Here is an 18,520-nt window from a genome sequence, read left to right as displayed (position 1 = left end):
TTTAGTGAGCTATTCAGACTTAATTTATTACTGATTTTAACAATTTGAGTGTGGATGAAAGTTAGAGTCAGAAAAAAATTACAGCAGAAAAGTTGGCCATGGTGCCCATCGAGTCTGAACTGGCTTTCAGAGCAAGCTGTGCTTTCAATCCCACTGCCCTGCCCCTTCCCCATATAACCTTCAAGCCTCAAACTTTCCTGTCTACTTCCCTCATGAAACCCATTAAATTATCTTTTTATTTCCTACCAGAATGTCTCATCTTGGAGAAAACAACTGATGACATTTTGCTGTGTTCTTACTTAATTTGAGATAGTTCTCATTACTTTCCTTGTTACTCATAGAAAAATACACACCTACAAATGCATTATGTGACCTCTACCCCACTAAGTAAGAGACCTAGAGCTGCTAGTTGGCTCTTTGCTCACCATGTCAGAACATTGTGAGGCAGCAATAAACAAGGCAAACAGGACTATGCTGACAAATCAGTTCAATTCCTCAGAAGTCATACTCAAGCTGTACAGTACTGTAGCCCGACCACACCAGTGTTAGAGGAATGACCTATCAGCAACAATTTCAGCTTTGAAAAGAGACATTTCAGAGGGAGCTTATAAGGAGTGCATAAGATTCTAAATGTGATAGAGAAAATAACCCAAAACGATACTTTCAGATATACCAAAGTAGCAGATCAAGAGGGCACAGGATAAAGATTGCAAAGAGCAATTTCAGACAGACACCGGGAAGTATTAATTTACCCAGAGGGTAATTAATAGCTGGAATAGATTACTAGAAAGGATGGTTGAGGTCAGGATGCTGGATTCATTTATGAAATAGCTTGATGATGTGTTGCGAGGAAGTTCGGGTGGGCATTCTGGAAAGATGAGATCAAATGAACCAAAGAGCCTCATTCATCCAAACTTCTCTTGTGATCCCTTCATGAGATGCCTTTAATCTCTTTACTGTAGTCTCTTTCCATCTCTTCTCATGGTCTGTTTCCTCTATTTTTTACGTTAGATGGAAATTACTGTTCGATGTAATCCTTTGGGTATCCTATCTCCAATATAGTAGAATGCAAAGTATTTACCCCAAACTATCTTTTGTAATGGAATAAACGGAAGAATTAGGATAAAAGTGCATTTCCCATTTGACCACTGTAATGTGAAACCTTTAAGGGTATTCATCCATCTTCCTGTTTTTCTGTGGCTGGATCCTTGCCATTGTAAGAACTAATTTTACATGGTTTTGAGAAGTCCGCTGGTACTGCTAATTAAATGCACGTGTGAGGCTGCTGAGGTGATGCAATTAGGACACAATCACCCAGCTCAAAGTTTTAATAAGTGACATTCAATGAAGTTCTGTATCTAACTTCTAAGGAAAGAGGTTCAGTGTTGTATGTTGTCTGTTCCCTCATTTTACAGCTTTAGAATCTGAGATTTGGGAAATCTTGTGAAATTGAAACTAAAGCCTAAAACTAATCCTTACAGTGAGACCACCAGAGAACACAGATCTCACTGAAATGCATTTCTAAAATTTGGCAGCTCTGACTTTGGGATCTAAATTTCTTTCTACAATCACCCTACAGCAGTTTTGCTTACTCAATAACAACATCTCAAGCCAGCATCATTTCAGTAATTGTCTTTTGTCCTTAGGAAGGCAAGAGCTTATCAAGATTCCAATTTACTTACGCATTCTGAGCCAAGGATAGTTCATGAGGAAAAATGGGATATCTCTTTGAATCTTTGCACAATTTTTTTTAACTAGGCTTAAGTTGTCATGTGAAACCCAATAAACACCAAACAAGTCAAATATTATTTTCTTCCCTCAATTTATCCTACATCACTTTACAGGAACTACAATGTGGGTGTTCTGAGTCACTGCAAGATTTCCTCTGCTTAAGCCATAAATGGAGTTCTGGGTTTGTCAATAGACGTTCTAATCTTTATAATTGCAATGCTGGAGCTGGTTAAAGACCTGCAGTACCTTCAATGCACACTCCGAGGTTCCTAAATCTTGTCCCTTGCCAACCCACACCTAATGCAATGGATAATATATAATAATCCTTGCTTTTGATATAGCACCTTATCATGTCACTTTCAGGAATTAGGTAAGCAGGGTGTGTCCCTCCAGGCAGAGAGTACATATTCCATTTTAGATGTGGGGAAATTTCACGTGCAGGTGACAGACATATACGGAACTCTTGGTCTGGTTTGGATACACTTAAGCATTGTGATGGGTTTCAACATTTGTCAAATACCTGTCTGATTCACCCAAAATCTTTGCAATCTTTTAATTGTAATCTTGTTTTAAAAATACATCTTCCATGATTCAGTGCATACATTCGAAGATGCAAAGGCATTTGAGTTTTTATTTCAAGCTCTGACACCACCTACAGTTAAGAATTAAAATATTACATTGTTTTTCACTGAATGGAAGAAAATGATCTTATAGTTAGACATGCTCATTTTGCCAGGTTAAAATTAAAACCCAAAGTTGGGAGAGCCCAAACCGTGAAAGGATAGACCATTCTTATTGAAACAATACATATTTTGACAGAAAGTTGCAAATATATTGGTTCTAAATATTCAGTACATTAGAATTGTAGATTGTTGGTGGAATTTATATTGTACTTTTTCTATAAAAAGGTTTGTAGGTTTGGGAATACATTTTAATTACATACATCTCTAAATTATTCCTCAAATACATTTGAGATAACATTGATGGCTGTACAGAATTGTGTTGATTTGTGGCTATTGAGAAACAATAACTTTTGATATCAACATAGTTGTCCACAGGAAATTTATTTTCATCAGCACTTGACCAGAAATAAAGAATTTCTTTTTCATATGAATTATGTGTGTGATGAGATAAATAATTGACATGTCTAAAATAGTTGAATACAATTATACTACAGATCTTATATGCCACAAACTATACATCACTTTATAATATATCCTGTGAAAAGCTTTGAGATGTCCCGACATTGTGATAAGGTCTATATTAAATTCAAGGTATTGTTATTATTACTATAAGAATTTAGAGGAAAACAAACATCCTTTATTCAACAACCACTACCTCTCCCATGATACCCACCTAACCTACTATATCCACACACAAACCTGTCATCCAGTGGCAGATGCATAGCACGTAGGCTTTCATTGAACATGCTTCCTTGTAGCTTCTGTGTTCATTGTATAAATACTGACCCTATTTAATCAAAAGCTTCTGTATAGTATGAGAGAGGAAAGAATGCTGTATTATATTCAGTTCCTGTGGCTGAATTTTACAGATTTAATTTAATCAATAAATTTTAAGATGATTTATATCCCTCAAATTAAAGAGACAAGTGTTAGTGTCCACTTAGAAGTAAATAGTGGGCGGAATTCTGACCACATAATAAATGTACTGCTTAATTATATTCCTCTGTCCTTCCATGATTTCAATCCTATTGCTGCTGAAACAGGCCGTCAGACTCTAATCATTTCTTTAGCCTCAGGTAGCACAGTAGTAAGAATAAGTATAGGTTCTATTTAGCTTTACCTGCACCCATAGTAGCAATAAAGGAGGAAAGCAGGCAGGGGGTGTTATTACTGTAGCTTTAACCCTTCCTGCTAGCAGTAACTCTTTACCAGCTGTGCTGGGAAACAGGAAAAAANGTAGACAGCTGGTAATAGCCTATTTATTCCTGATGGGAAATTAAACTTCTGCTGGCAATTATGCAACTCCCTGCTGGGGCATGTGACAAAATGATACCTCTGGTGTCTAGTATAGTAAATCAGTCTGCATTTTGAGGTGAGAAAATACATTGCATTCGGTTTCTCAAATCTGGTTGTGGTATTTATCTAAGCCTCGGTGGCCAGTAAGTGTTTAGTGGCTCCTTTCCAGTAAGTGTTTAGCGGTTGCTTCTCTTCGACCGTGCCTTTGGTTTCCCTCCCAGCTCTCTGGCTTCCCTACACCACCCCTCCCCCATGCTCAGCCCCGACATCTGACTGTTCAGCGCTTTGGGACGTCCTCCCAACGTGAAAGGCGCTCTATAAATGTAATTTGGTTGTTGTTGTTGTGTTCATCATTTCCATTGCTGTTATGATTCAGAGATGCTTTATAGCAGACAGAAGCTTTGTCATTCATCTTGTTTGCCTGCAAAAAAATGCAGTAACTTCACTTTACATATATCCCATTAAGCATTTTGGGATGACCTCCCGATGTGAAAGGCGCTATGCCAAAATTAAGGATTATTACTGTTATACATTGTGGACTTTCTCAATACAGGGCAGAAGACTGAATGTATCCAAATGGCCATCCTGATAGGTAAGTGGCCTTTCTGGTATTCATGGACTGACAGCCTTGATGTTTCTTGACACATCAAATAGAAAGGGTTAAAAATATGGTAATGATGCTCTCCTCCCCACACACATACCTGATTTATAAACCCCTTTATTGCTATCAAGATGGATGTAAAGTTAAATCATACTTTAGCACATTCAATGTGTAATTAACACGTTAAATTTGTTAAGAAACATTGCAATTATCTCCCTTATATTATTCACACTTAAATTGTAATGAATTACAATGATCTTGCAAAATGGATGTGCCTGTTCCTGGTCTTAGCTGACGAAATCGTGGTTTAGATGTAATATGAACCCCTCCTTGAACTATTTACTTGAAAACAATCAAGTCAATATTATGTATTTGTAAACAGATGAGAAAACAGCATTAAATTGCAAGAAAAACAATCAGTGAGAATTTGGGCAGCCAAACTGACTACATGACAGTTAGTTTGGTATATTCTTTGGTAATCCCTTGCTTTTTGTTTTGCATGCTTTAGAATATTAATATCCACAGGCTGCAGATCATCCAGAACTCTGCAGCTGTGTCTTCTCCCACACTAAGCTCCGTGATCCTATCACCCCATCCTCGCCCAACTTCACTGGCTTCCCATCACACAGAGGATACAGTTCAAGATCCTGGGTCCTCACTTTCAAAGCCCTCCATGGTCTTGCTCCCCACTACCTCTGCGACCTCCTAACCCCCTACCATCCTGTTTGCTCCCTCCGTTCAGTGGGCTCCGGCCTGCTTCACGTTCCCCGACTTGGTCTCCCCACTATCGGTGGGCGGGCCTTCCACCACTCTGCCCCACCTTCTGGAACTCCATCCCACAGTCCCTCTATCTCGCCCCCTTCCTTACCACCTTCAAGACCCATCTCAAGACCCTCCTCTTCAATCATGCTTTTGATCTCCCTGCTTCCCCCCCTGCCCTCCACCCTCCCCCACCCCTATCCTCAGCTCAGGTCCATAACTCTGTCTATCCAGCGCCTTGGGATGTCCTCCCGGCGTGAAAGGTGCTTTACAAATGTAATTTTATTGTTGTTGTTGTTAATGTGCATTAAAAGCAATGTTTGTTCAAAACCTTAAAATTAAATGCACAATCGGGTGTTAGAAATACATTTGTGTATCACACATTAAAAACAAAATCAAATTGAAATATTTAGTGGTAATATTTGCTTATATGAAGAGCATTTTTCCAAATCTGGAAAAATACTACAAATTAATAGGGTTTGATTGCATTTGGATAAAAGGCATTTTTAACAGACAGGATTCTAAATTCAGTATTTATTGAAGCAAATCAGCTTTCATTTCAGTCATGATCCTGTGTCACCGTTTAGATGGGTTGAATTTAAAATTGTCCTGCAATTGCATGTCTTAAATTTATGTACTCAGTGAACTTTGCCTGAGGTATCTTGCCTGTAGAACACCTCCTTTATGGGATGGGTGAGGCCTTCCAAGGCACAAATGTCCTCATGACTATTATGAAAGAGAGAGAAGTGTTATAATATTTCTATCAATATGAGGTTCCCCACCTATGTGAATGATACATTGTCCTACTTAAGAGCATAAACTGATAGATTTGTAAACACTACAGTTCAGAAAGAGGCCATTTGACCCATTGAGCATGTGATGGAGCTAAATTTTCCACTGGAGGTAACTGAAATGATTACAATTCCCGGCTGGGAATAAATTGATTGACTGTGCTGTATTCTATTATGTAGAACCTGTTTTAATATTTTTGGCATAAAATTTCAAGTTAATACAGGTTTAAGAGGATCCAAATGATGAGTCTTTCAATGCTGAATTTGAGGCAAAAATACAGATGTTAGAATAACATCATAGAAATGAAAATAGGGGCCAAGCCTTCAGCCATCGTGGTCATCTGGAACGTCTTCTAAAAATACTCAGGGTTGTTACTTCTCTCCCTACCTTCAAAAACCCTTAAAGTATCTCTTTGACCCTGCCTTTGTCAACATCTTTAAACCTCTTAGATTTTGTTTTTCTCTGTACGTTACTTCTATCTAAAGTTATTTAAGGGCCACGTCACATATCAAAGTGTTCATTTAAGCAAAGCTTTGGCACGACTTGGGGCATTAACATTTGAAAACTATGTTTCCCAAAGTTACGCATCTGGAATGTAGTAATGAATAAATACTCAAGTCCAGTAAAGTGAAAGAGAGGAAATAGCCTCAAACAGTGGTATCCTGAAAGGATGTAACTAATTAAAGGCTATTTCCTGCCTTCTGACCACTTGCAAATATTTTCTACTACAGGAGGTCTAATTCCTTGGTTTATTTCTCTAAGATACCCCCTCAAGGCCTAAAGTGACTCAGGCTCAGTATTAAGAGAGAACAGGGAGAAAGTGCCAACTCTTCCCTAGTCACATGACTAATTTCTCCAAGTTAGATTTTGGAATGAGTAAATCGATGATCAAAACAGTCTAAGCAAAACCAAAAGATTGCACAATATGTTATGGTGTGTGCAGCCATATGGAGGGCAGCTTCTGTTTTCTGATAGCTACTTTACTTTACACAGCTATTTCCCCCACAAAATACAATCAATTCACTTTACAGTATATTCTGTGAAGTGCTTTGATATGTCTCAAAGACATGATAAGGCACAATATCAAATGTAAGGATTATTATTATATTATTATAGCAACAGTCCTTAGTTTACAGAGGAGATTGCAATTGGATTTCCATAATATAGGATTAGATAGCATTCAGGTTCTTTATAAGTGTTCCTCGTTCAATCAGAGTTTCTATTTTGAAAATATCCATAATACTATTGCCAAATAGAATGACTGCAATCATTCAGGAATATTCTAGGTCTTGTTAAAGATGACATGTACTTAAACAAGCAAATGAATACATTAAAAACATATGATAGATGCTGGATTTCTGAGCCCTATTCTTTTAAACTTTGTTTTATCTATACTTTAATTTTGAGGAGTTATTATGACACAATAGGCAGAAAACTAGTCACAACATATGTATCACATGAGCCAGAGGTCAAACTCTGATGGTATATAGTTTTTCTTGTAATTTATTTGATGCATTTTACTGGAAGAACAATTGCCATGTATTTCAAATCTTGCAACAAGGTGGACGTTAGCCTAGCATAGTATTGCGTGTTTATCCTTTGAATCAATGATAATTGTAATAAGATGTTTTTTTTTGTATGTTTGTGTGTGGTAGTGGAGGAGAGGGTGGTGCGGGGGAGTGCTGCATTTGTATTTATACTACAAGCCAAAGATGTCAAATGGACAAAGATTTACTGTGACGGTTCCACAGACACTAACCCGAGAAGCCCAGATTGGTTGTGACTGGCTTGCAGTTCATCATGATGCGTACAGTATGCGAAATTCCCATCTGCCCCGGTGTCTGCCCACCAGTCATCCTGCCACATCGGCGAAAGGGGGCCCAGCGGCAAGCGGAAGATGAACAGAGGTGCAGACGCCTTTGCCTGAGACCAAATATCTTTTGACAATGTTCACGTTCAGTTAGGGTCCAGAGTGCTTGTAGCTGTCACTTGTGATAAATGATAGAAATCCCATGTCTGAAAAGAAAAAAAAATGCCACGGGATAAAATGCCACAGCTCTTTCTTTTAAAAGGAAATGAGATTTTTGTAAAAGATTGACAACAAGAAGATTTTTTTTACTCCTGTTGGCCTGCACAATTCAAGATAAATTAGGTAACAGTCAATTCTCATTAGCTAAATAACGTATCTCCGCTTCAAATGTTACTAATTTCTCAAGTATGTTCACTCAGCAAATTTAGAATGAAATATATTAGTCTATTACATTACGTTTATCTATGGCTTTTTAGCTAAATATATTTATAGAGGGCAATCAATGTGATCAGTGGACCTGTGTAGAAATTGAACCAATATAAAACGCAGTATAGCTGCCAGCAACTGACATGTTCTTTTCGGTTTGTTGAGCTTCAAGAGGTTGGAAGGGACAGCATGTGAACAAAAACTGCAAACCATGGGCTGCATTTTCCACCCCTTCTACATCAACAAAGGGCAAAACAACCCCGTTGTCTACTGTAATTACATAAACCGCATTGTATAGGTTCCTTTCATTTAATTTATTTCTCCATCTGATCCTTTTCTTCCTCTCGTGAAGGTGCTGAGGCACTTTGGGACAGAGTTGCATGGTGCTGGTCACATTTATACACCTCATGCAAAGAGCCATTCTCAAACATAATGATTGCTATATTGATAAATCAGTTGAATTTAGATACCATCAGAAACCCTGATCAAGATGTATAGTTGCTCTAGTTAGGCAGAACCTGGAATATTACTTACAGTTCTGATTGCTGGAACATAAGAGGGTTGCAAGGCTCTAGAGGCAATACAGATGAGAGCAATGAGGTTGATGCCCATTGTTATATTTTGAGCTATGAGGAACAACCTGATAAGTTGGGTTCTTCAGGCTCTAACATCTCAAAGGAGACCTTAAAGGTATACTCAATTTTGGAAATTTGAGCTTTGAGTTCACATTCTAGGCTGATATATCAGTGCAGGATTGAGGGAGCAATGCATTGTTGCTTTGGTCAAAGTGCCGTTTTTCAGATAAGAGGTTAAATCGAGGTCCTGTTCACATGATTGTTAAGCATTCCATGGAAGTATGGAAACAGAGAAAGGGGTTTCTCGAAGTGTCCTGGCCAACAATCTCCAAAAATAAAATAGATCAAATGTCCTTTTTTATCCAAACTTCTTTTCTGATGTAAAAGTAATTGCCAGAAGGCTAGTGAACCATGGAGTTTTGGGATAGGGAGAATTTGTGAATCCAAATCTCTATCTTCCCTTGCACATCTTCCAATGAGAATTATTGGATGGTAATGAAAAGATTTTCCCTCTAGTCTTGGGACATTGAGCCCAATTATATCACCCCCTACTGCTAGCTCAATTGAGATCTACTAACTCAGTACAGACAAGGGATCAAACATTTTATCTGTTATGATTTAATCAAGTACATACTTCATTATTTTACAATATATATTCCAAGAAACTCCTTGTTTGACCCTGGTAGGTGTGGACTCACTCCAAAGTCGGAGTCCTGCAGCGTTTTGGTTAGAGTTCTCTCTTCACAAGCTGGATCACTTTCTGGGGATAATGATCCCTTCCAAAAAAATAATAATAACAATTTGGTCACTCAATCCATGACTGTTTGTGGGACACTGCTGTGCGCAATTGGCTGCCACATTTCGCCCACAAAATATAGTCAATTCACTTTACAGTATATTCTGTGAAGTGCTTTGAGACGTCCCAACTTCCTGACCCAACTGTCCAGCGCCTTGGGACGTCCTCCCAACGTGAAAGGCGCTCTATAAATGAAATCTTGTTGTTGTCCCAATGGCACGATAGAGCACTATATCAAATGCAAGGATTATTATTATTACTATAAAGTTAGTTCAAAACCATCTCAGTGTGGATCTATTTCAAATGAAGTCTTATATAGGTCGACTAGTTCAAGTAAGAGTACTTTCAAAGTTTTTAAGATAGATTTTATGGTTTAAATGTATTGAAATCTCACTTTGGTACGTTAGTTAAGGATTTGAATCCAAATGTCAGCAGATTTGGTGATATTTGACAAATAATAATAACCCTTGTATTTGATATAGCACCTTTCACATCACAAGAGCATCTTAAAGTGCTTCATAGGATTTACTGGAAAGTGAATATATTTTGTAACCACAGCTAATTTGCACACAGAAATGTCCCACAAACAGCCATAAAGTAAATGATTCATTTTATTTGAGAGATTGATGGTCAGGACACTAGGTGAAACTCCCTTCTCTTTTCAAATCATGCCATGGTATCTCTAACTTCCACTTGAACACACAGACACCTCAGTTTCTTACCTGAAGGACGGCATCTCCAACATTGCAGAAGTAGCACCCCAATCACCGCATTGGAGTGTCGGCCTAGAATTTGAGCTCAAAGTCCTGATGCAGGGCTTGAATCTACAACCTTCTGACTCAGGAATGCTACCTCGTGTGAAGAGCACTATATAAATGCAAGTTGTTTGTTGTTGTTGTTGTTGAGTGGTACCAAATGAACCAAGCTAACAGTGAATGAAGTTCAATACAGAGAAATGCAAGGTACTGTGTATGGGAAACAAAACTAGGAGGCACACATGTTTCATGCATGGGACAGAACTCATCAAGGGAAAGCTAAAAGATCTATTGGTATTAGTTGACTCACTGTCCACCATGTCAGAACAGTGTAAGGCAACAATAAACAAAGCAAACGCTAGTGCTAGTGTAAATTGTAGTTGAGCTTAGATCCCCAGATGTCATTGTTTTAGCGGAACAGTGCTCTGGTCAGGTTACACCTAGAGAACTACATACAGTCTGGTCGCTGTCACATAAGGAGACTGCCCAGGCTTTAGAGGCAGTGCAGAGAGGATCAACATGGATGATCACCACTGTTAGTGGAATGAGCTATGAGCAATGATTAGATAAATTATCATTTGGTAAGGGGGGATCTTCTTGGAGCTAAACTGGCTCCAAGGTGACAAGCTTGACAACAAAATGTCGGAATCAAGCAATCCTCTATTTGGGTTTTGGTAGTCCGATTCCTGAGCCAGGTGAGTCGGCAGTATTGGAGCCAAACTTGAAAAGAGATATTTCAGAGGAGACCTTATAGAGATGTATGAAATTTTAAAAGGGATTGAGAAAGTAGAATGTTTAGATACCATACCATATCATAGACACCCATATTGCTTTAGCACATTGTATATCAGTGTGGAGGTTGATTTGTTTTGCTCTTCTTTGACAGTTAAAAAGAGAACAATCCAAAATAAGTCACGACTCAATTATACTCTGTATGATCATCCTATGAATTAAGTTTAAAATCTCTATTAAATTATTTTTCACAAACAATCTAACAAATTATTTTTCCACCTTATTAGGTTTAGACCACCTTAGGTCTATCTGCATCTAAAAATATACAGGGAACAATGTAGCTATTGATAATATTGAGAATCCTGTTCCTTACAGAGTTCACCGAGAAATTATATTCTGTTAGGTGGTGTAACAAAAATATTATCTTGTGCCCACTCTTTACAATCCTATAGGGGCTGAAGGACAGAATAATCACAAACAATACTAGTATGTCTGCAACTGATCATTCCAAGGTTTTATATTCTGTAATCTACAAGGTTTACTTTAAAAGGAAAACACAGATGCTACTCTGGACTATAATATCCCTTTGGGAGCAGTTGTCTTTCCATAGATGAGTGTCCCTTTCAAATAGGATTATGGAGGCACAGTGCCCAATCTACACCACCATCCAGGTGGTCTTTTGGTGTCACCAAGCAGAACAATAAGTACAATCTCACTGGCATCACTTGGTATGAAGGCAGACTATTATTTTCTTATTTAACTCTTGATAGGGAAATAAATTGAATTATTTTTTCAGTGTCCCTAATACTGTAATATTCCTGTCAAATGCACATTGCAACACTATTGTAACTGTATTTAGCACAAACACAATATTACTCCATGTTACACCTCTAGGGCTCAATCTGGCATTGACCTTAACTGTCGTAGAAAGTCTTTTAGAATTTTCTAACCATTTTCCATGATACAGCGACTTCATGGATTTCTGTCATTGAATTTTTTAATTTATGAGGAACATAATGATAAATAAGGATCTTGGCATGGCATGTAGTGCCATTCATATCTAGAGGACATCTCAAATTGCTTCACAAGATTTACTGTATTATTATTAAGGATTATTATTATTACTATTATTATTTTCGGGGATGTACATAACATTTTGGGGAATATCCTGATATTCAGTCGGGTGATAAAATGACTTATTTGCAAACAGTCAAGGTCACTAAGGAATTATTACCTTCTATGTCTGTGCCTGCAGTTGCAGCAGTTAAGTTGGATAGATGTTTTCTCTATGTGTTTCAGTAAAAAAAACAAGTGTCTTTACTGAATATTTAATTTAAAATTTGCTGTTGTAGAATTTGCATTGAAGAAGAAAATCTTAGGTTCTGCCACCATCCACCCAGGGTTTTAACAGCAGCTCTTCCCCTTCAACTCAATAATGTGAAACATTCCAAGTGACTACTGTTCATGCATGAATTTACTCACTGTTGTCTATTTTTATTTTACTGTTGCAAAGAAAAACTGCGGATGCTGGAAATCTGAAATAAAAAGTCAGAGAATCCTGGAAATGCAGGTAAATTAACATCTGAACATTACAGATGGGTTAACATTTCAAATTTATCAGAATTGTTTTTCTGTTTTTCTTCGAATGTAAATTACTAGTACTAATAAATGTTCATTCTGCTGCATGACGCATGTGTTATATGTCATTTGCTTGCTGTGTATCGGTGTCTCCATTCATGTAGTAAACACTGTGTCCTCAAGCTAACAACCAAATGATCAGGAGTCAACTCCAGGACACAGGCTGCATTGCCTTGGCACATGGTCTGACTCCTCAATAGCCTCCATGTTTTTTTCATGCAACCAGTAGTGATTTTTGTTGTAATTGGGTATGAGGCTAAAGGATAGCCATTCTGCAACTTTTTTTCCACAGCTGAATTACCTATCTTTGAGTAAATGTTGTAATAGATTTGCAAAGGGCAATTTTAGCACCAGGAAGTATTTATTTACCAAAGATTAATTAACAGATTACCAGAAAGGGTAGTTGAGACCAGGTCGCTAAATAAATTTTTTAAAAAACCTGATGCTCTGAGGGGAGGACATTAGGTGGGCATTCTGTAAAGATAAGATAACACAGGCTGAAGGGAAATCTTCATCTCAAACTCTCTTGTCATTTTGCGAACAAGTCTAGGATATTTCAAATCATATTTAGACAACTTAGTGGGTCATCAGTGGGCTATATTCAAAAGAAGCTGTCTGATAATTTGTTTCTACCTGGTGATGATGGGTTTGCTGGGCAAGAAGAGAGCTTCATCCTATATACGGAGTATAACCAACATATTTTCAAATTGCACTTTAATTAATTTGCCTGATCACTAGTCGTGCAGTGAGGAACATCCAAATCTTGCTAATCTAGTATCTGCATATTGCATATCAGCCTATACAATGTTACCTTGGGTGACCAAATTTGGGAGATTGTGTGCTCAACTAAATCCCTCGAAAGAATTGGGGAAATCTTTATTCCCAGACATCCAGTGAAGGCAGCTTTTGCATTTCTCTGTCAAATAGTGACCTAAAAATAATTGTATACTTAAAATTTGTGCATTAAAAATAATGCTAGTGGCAAAGAATCAAAACAAAATGTGCTCACTATATTCTGATTCGATTCTGAATATACACAAAGAAAAACATATTCTCCAGATGTCATGGGAAAGGTTTCAATTCTAAACCTGTTAAAGAAGGGCATAAAGCAACCTCATTTTCTGTGCTTATAATATTTATAATCAATAAAATGATCACAACCACATATTTCATTTTCTATGACTATATTGTCTGTTATTCTAAATTACCAGAATTGGATTGGCTCCCTATCCCAGGGATAGGCACACAATTCCAGGCAGGGCGAAACCTTGGGCAAGTTTCCTTACTCCACACAGAGCCTAATAATAATCCCTCCAAAACCAAAAACAATAATAAATTGGTCATATTCAATCTACGACTGTTTGTGGGACATTGCTGTGCGCAATTGGCTGCCGCGTTTACCCACAAATATACAGTCAATTCACTTTACGGTGTGTTCTGTGCAGCGCTTTGGGACGTCCTCCCGACGTGAAAAGCGCTCTATCAAATGCAAGGATTATTATTATTATTATCCCCCAGCATATTGACTTTAGATCCTTCAACTGCATCCTTGGCCTTGCCTTGCCCCACCCTATCAAAGGAATTTCATGCAGTCCTACTCCCTTGCCCACATCCCCCATGCTTCACATCCTCCGCCTTACCTTTGGAAGATGACCACTTTACCTGCACCCCCTCTTGAATTCCCTCCCTTTCCGCTTTCTACTTTCAACATCTGTCTAACACCACATACCTTTGATTGTACCTTGAGTCACTTGCCACCCCACCCCTCAGGCAGCTTGGGCTCCCACTCCACCTTTGAGTTGTTCTCTTATGTGAAAGGTGTCATATAAGTGCATGTTTGCTTTGGGGTTTCGGAACGTTGAGATATCTAAAAGCCAAAGCTGAATGAGAACTAGGTTAACAGTCTCAGCCTAGAAGTAATTTCTCTCCAACTGCCCAGTTGACTAGCTAACACTTTGGCAGAAGCATTGGCTCTTCCATCCTAATGGAAATGGTGCTCTGCTTCCTGCGGCTATAAGACTGATCAAATGAAGTGGCAGAACTTCCTTAATGTAGCAATTGTTTCGCCCATGATTAACTACCTGCTTGCATTATTTAGAAGAGATTACATGCTCTCTTTCATCATTACTAAGGGATGCAGGACAAATGTGCTGTACCATTAAGGATGGAGAGACATTATTCATTTTCCAATTAAGAGATATTTCTAACTATTAATAAATGATTTAAAACACATTCTAACTAACTTATATCAAACTGTGGGCAGTGTGCCAAGACAAAGCTTTCCAGCACCAAAGCCAAGTGGAACCGGAGAAGTAATTGGAGTAGAACTAGTCGTCATAATAAGAAATCAGTTGAGCACACAGTCTTCCAAGTCCTATTACTACATATAATTGGGGAGTGAAGGTAGAAGTTAGCAATCATAGCCCAAAGGGAATTGGAGAAAGAGTGTTTAAACATTGAGAAAAAGTGGAAGCCAAGCTGTAAACAGAAATAATTAATGTAACAGCTTACCTCATAATCAGCAAAATGTTCTCTCTAGAAATAAACATTTTTCCACAGTAAAAGCCAACACACTACAGAAAACTGGAAAGCACAATGTACATTGGGAATAAACATTAGCCTTTCACCTCTAGCATTCTTGTTTTTAATACTGTACCATTAGCCTATTTCTAATTATTTCATGGTCACAGTCCATTTTCGAGTACACAAACCTAAACTCAGATTTGCTATAATTGTTATTAATATGCTTATTTTGCTCACAAATCCTAAAAGGCTAGTCACTAGGGTCTAAACTCCAAGAATCATAACCAGCGAATCCCCAGTGTAATCTGGCCGACCCTCTGGAAATCCGCTTGAACCCCGATCCCAATTTCGACTTCTGTAAATATAACATTCAAGCAGAATTCAAGAGGATGGAGTATGAGACCTGGAATTTGCTTGTTACAAATCCTTTTTCAACTGCTGTAATTTGGACCCCAGTAGAGAAAACATTCTAGTTTACAAGGAAGGCTGTAGTAACTTTGTGGTCCTCCATTCAATATATAGTAGCTGCCTATTATAAAGCAATAATAATAATTACATTTGAACTAGCGCCTTTCACACAGGAGGGTGTTTTAAAGCACTATGCAGGACATTCTCTAAAGTGTTGTGACTATTTTTTCCGACAAATGTGACAACCATTTTGCACACAGCAATGTCCACAAACAACCATGATATGAATGATCATTTTTATCCGGGAGATTGTTAGCCAGGACACCGGGAGAAACGCCCTTCTCTTTTCGAATAATGTCATGGGATCTTTAATGTCCACCTGAACAAGGAACACTAAATCTGACATTAAAATGAATGAGTCATTTGCAAATTGCATTCATATTCTTACCGTTTGCAACCTAAATTGTGCTGATATACAATCTTGTTCCTCAGTTTCCATTAATTTAGCTCTAGTTAAAATTTAATATGTGCCACATGGATTTAAAAAACATTTTTTTAAAAAAGATTCTATTTGTCCTTGGGGGATTATGCGAGACTACAGAGGCAGGTAGTTTAATTATCAGAGCTGAGGGTTTACTCAAATTACTTTATAGTTATCGGGTACTGTAATTTCAGGGTATCATATTTTATTAGGTGCTCTGATGGGATCTAATTTTATTGTAAGCTGTTTCCTTTACACTAGAAGCATTTTATATCAAATCTCAAAGAAATATCAAAAATTAAAAAAGCGATAAATGAAAATTGCAATTGCAAATAAATGAAACTAATGAAACAGAATAAGTGGAGAAAGTGAAAATATCTAGTCTAATTCTTCCATTTTAATTTGTTTTTTGCATGGCAATAATAACCTGTACTGTTATCCTATAGTTATTTTATCTCTGCTAGGTGTTCTGGTTTCAAGAAGCATTCCACTGCCTGCCACCTTTCAGCTGAGAGATAGTCTGAGTTGATTCATTGCACCGGCTGCTTCATGACCACTGTGAATGGTATTTTTGATCAGCTGGCAGAAGGCATACATGTGAAGGGCATGACAGACAAAGTCAATTTTCCTCACCTTGAGGTGGAATGCTCTGTTTCTGCGAGACAAGCCATCCAGCGATTTGGCTGAGAACTGAGCAAATTCACCCCCACAATGGCAGGTGAATTCCAGTGATAGGCAGCTCCTGTACTTGACCCTGTCATGACCATCTCTACTGAAGCAGGTGCTGTTTCTAAGCTGCTCAAGGGGAGGCATATATAGTACTTGTAATATCATCCACACATATTTGAAATAGTTTTACTGAAAACATAAGGCCCTGTTTCTCATTATAATAATAATAATAATCCTTGCATTTGATATAGCGCTTTTCACGTCTTCGCGACGTCTCAAAGCACTTCACAGAATAGACTGTAAAGTGGATTGACTGTATACTTGTGGGCAAAATGCAGCAGCCAATTGCGCACAGCAGTGTCCCACAAACAGTCGTGGATTGAAAATGACCAATTTATTATTGTTTTGTTTTTTGGAGGGATTATTATTAGGGGTGTGGAGTAAGAAAACTTGCCCAAGGTTTCACCCTGCCTGGAATTGAACCCAGGTGTCTCGCTTGCAAGCCGAGTGCTCTAACCACTGAGCTACAGGACTCCATTAGTGTTAACTGTGGCTGTATCTTGCTGATAATCCATCTAGAAAAGCAGCTCTAATTGTCACGATTGTTTCTAGGCAGAGAAACACCTAATTTGCATGTGGCAGCATTCTGTAAATGACCTGCAATGCTGTGTGTCTTTTTTCTTTCTAACTCGCTCCATCATTAAAAACAAAGATTGCCATTGATATTGCAAATTTCTGTTATTTCATGTACCTTTCCATTCCGCTTTTCTCAATTATCTTTTTCCTTGGGCTAGTTTAATCTCTTTTCTTGGGCTTTCTCTCTTTGCTAGTGACCTGACCAAGTTATTTGGGGGGATTTTGCTAATCCTGATTTTATATCCAGTTGTCCAATGAGATGCAATGTCAAAAGAGCTGACCCGCTCTATAATAATAATAATTTTTTAAAAATCCTTCAGGTTGATATAATTTTTATCACAACATTGCAATGACTCAAAAATGCTTCACAGCATTTGCTGTAAATTGTACTGTCTGTATTTAGTAGGCAAATGTAGCAACGAATTTGCACGCAGTAATGTCCCAGAAACAGATAAGAAATTAATGGTCATAGCTGAAAGATTATAAGGCAGGATACCACGAGAAACTCCCTTCTCTTTTCAAATGGTATCATGGTATCTTTAACGTCCATCTAAACAGTCAGGTGGAATCTCGGTTTAATGAAAGAACGCTTTGTCCAACAATGCAACGCTCCTTCAGAGCTGCATTGGACTGTCACCCGAGACTAAGAGCGCCAAGTACCCAAATGGGGTTTTGAGCCCACAATTTAGCATTATTCCTCACTCCCTCTGGCTAAGCACCTCACCTCTGTTCAAAATCGTTTTCAACAACTCTGATTGATAGCTCAGATTTTACTTTGAGGAGAAATCAGGGAGGGGCATCTGCATGCCAGCCAAGTCAGTGATTCTCCTAGAATATTGGTCTCAAGACTATTGAAACCACGAAGAGGCTGAGAAATATTTTCAGGATGTTTAACAGCTTGTTTGCATTTTTTGAAACAAACATGCGGTTACTCATTTCTGCAGCAATGGAGGAACATCTGACACAGCCCATCACATCGATGCGTCACTAAGACTCAACAAGCTTCACGAGACCCCAAATGCAGTTAGTGTTTTATGTTATAAGCAAACAGCAAATTTGGTATATAATTTCCAGTACCTGCTCTCAAAGACTTATAACAATACTTTCATTTGAATCATTTCATACAAAATAAAATGTGAATAAAACAAATCTTAATGGAATCAGCCTTATTACAGCATTTAGTGTAGAAGACACTTTGAACTTAAATCA

The sequence above is a fragment of the Callorhinchus milii genome, unplaced genomic scaffold, assembly GCF_018977255.1.
Source record: "Callorhinchus milii isolate IMCB2004 unplaced genomic scaffold, IMCB_Cmil_1.0 Scaffold3, whole genome shotgun sequence".
In the NCBI taxonomy this organism is placed as follows: domain Eukaryota; kingdom Metazoa; phylum Chordata; class Chondrichthyes; order Chimaeriformes; family Callorhinchidae; genus Callorhinchus; species Callorhinchus milii.
Note: the sequence above shows the minus strand (reverse complement) of the source record.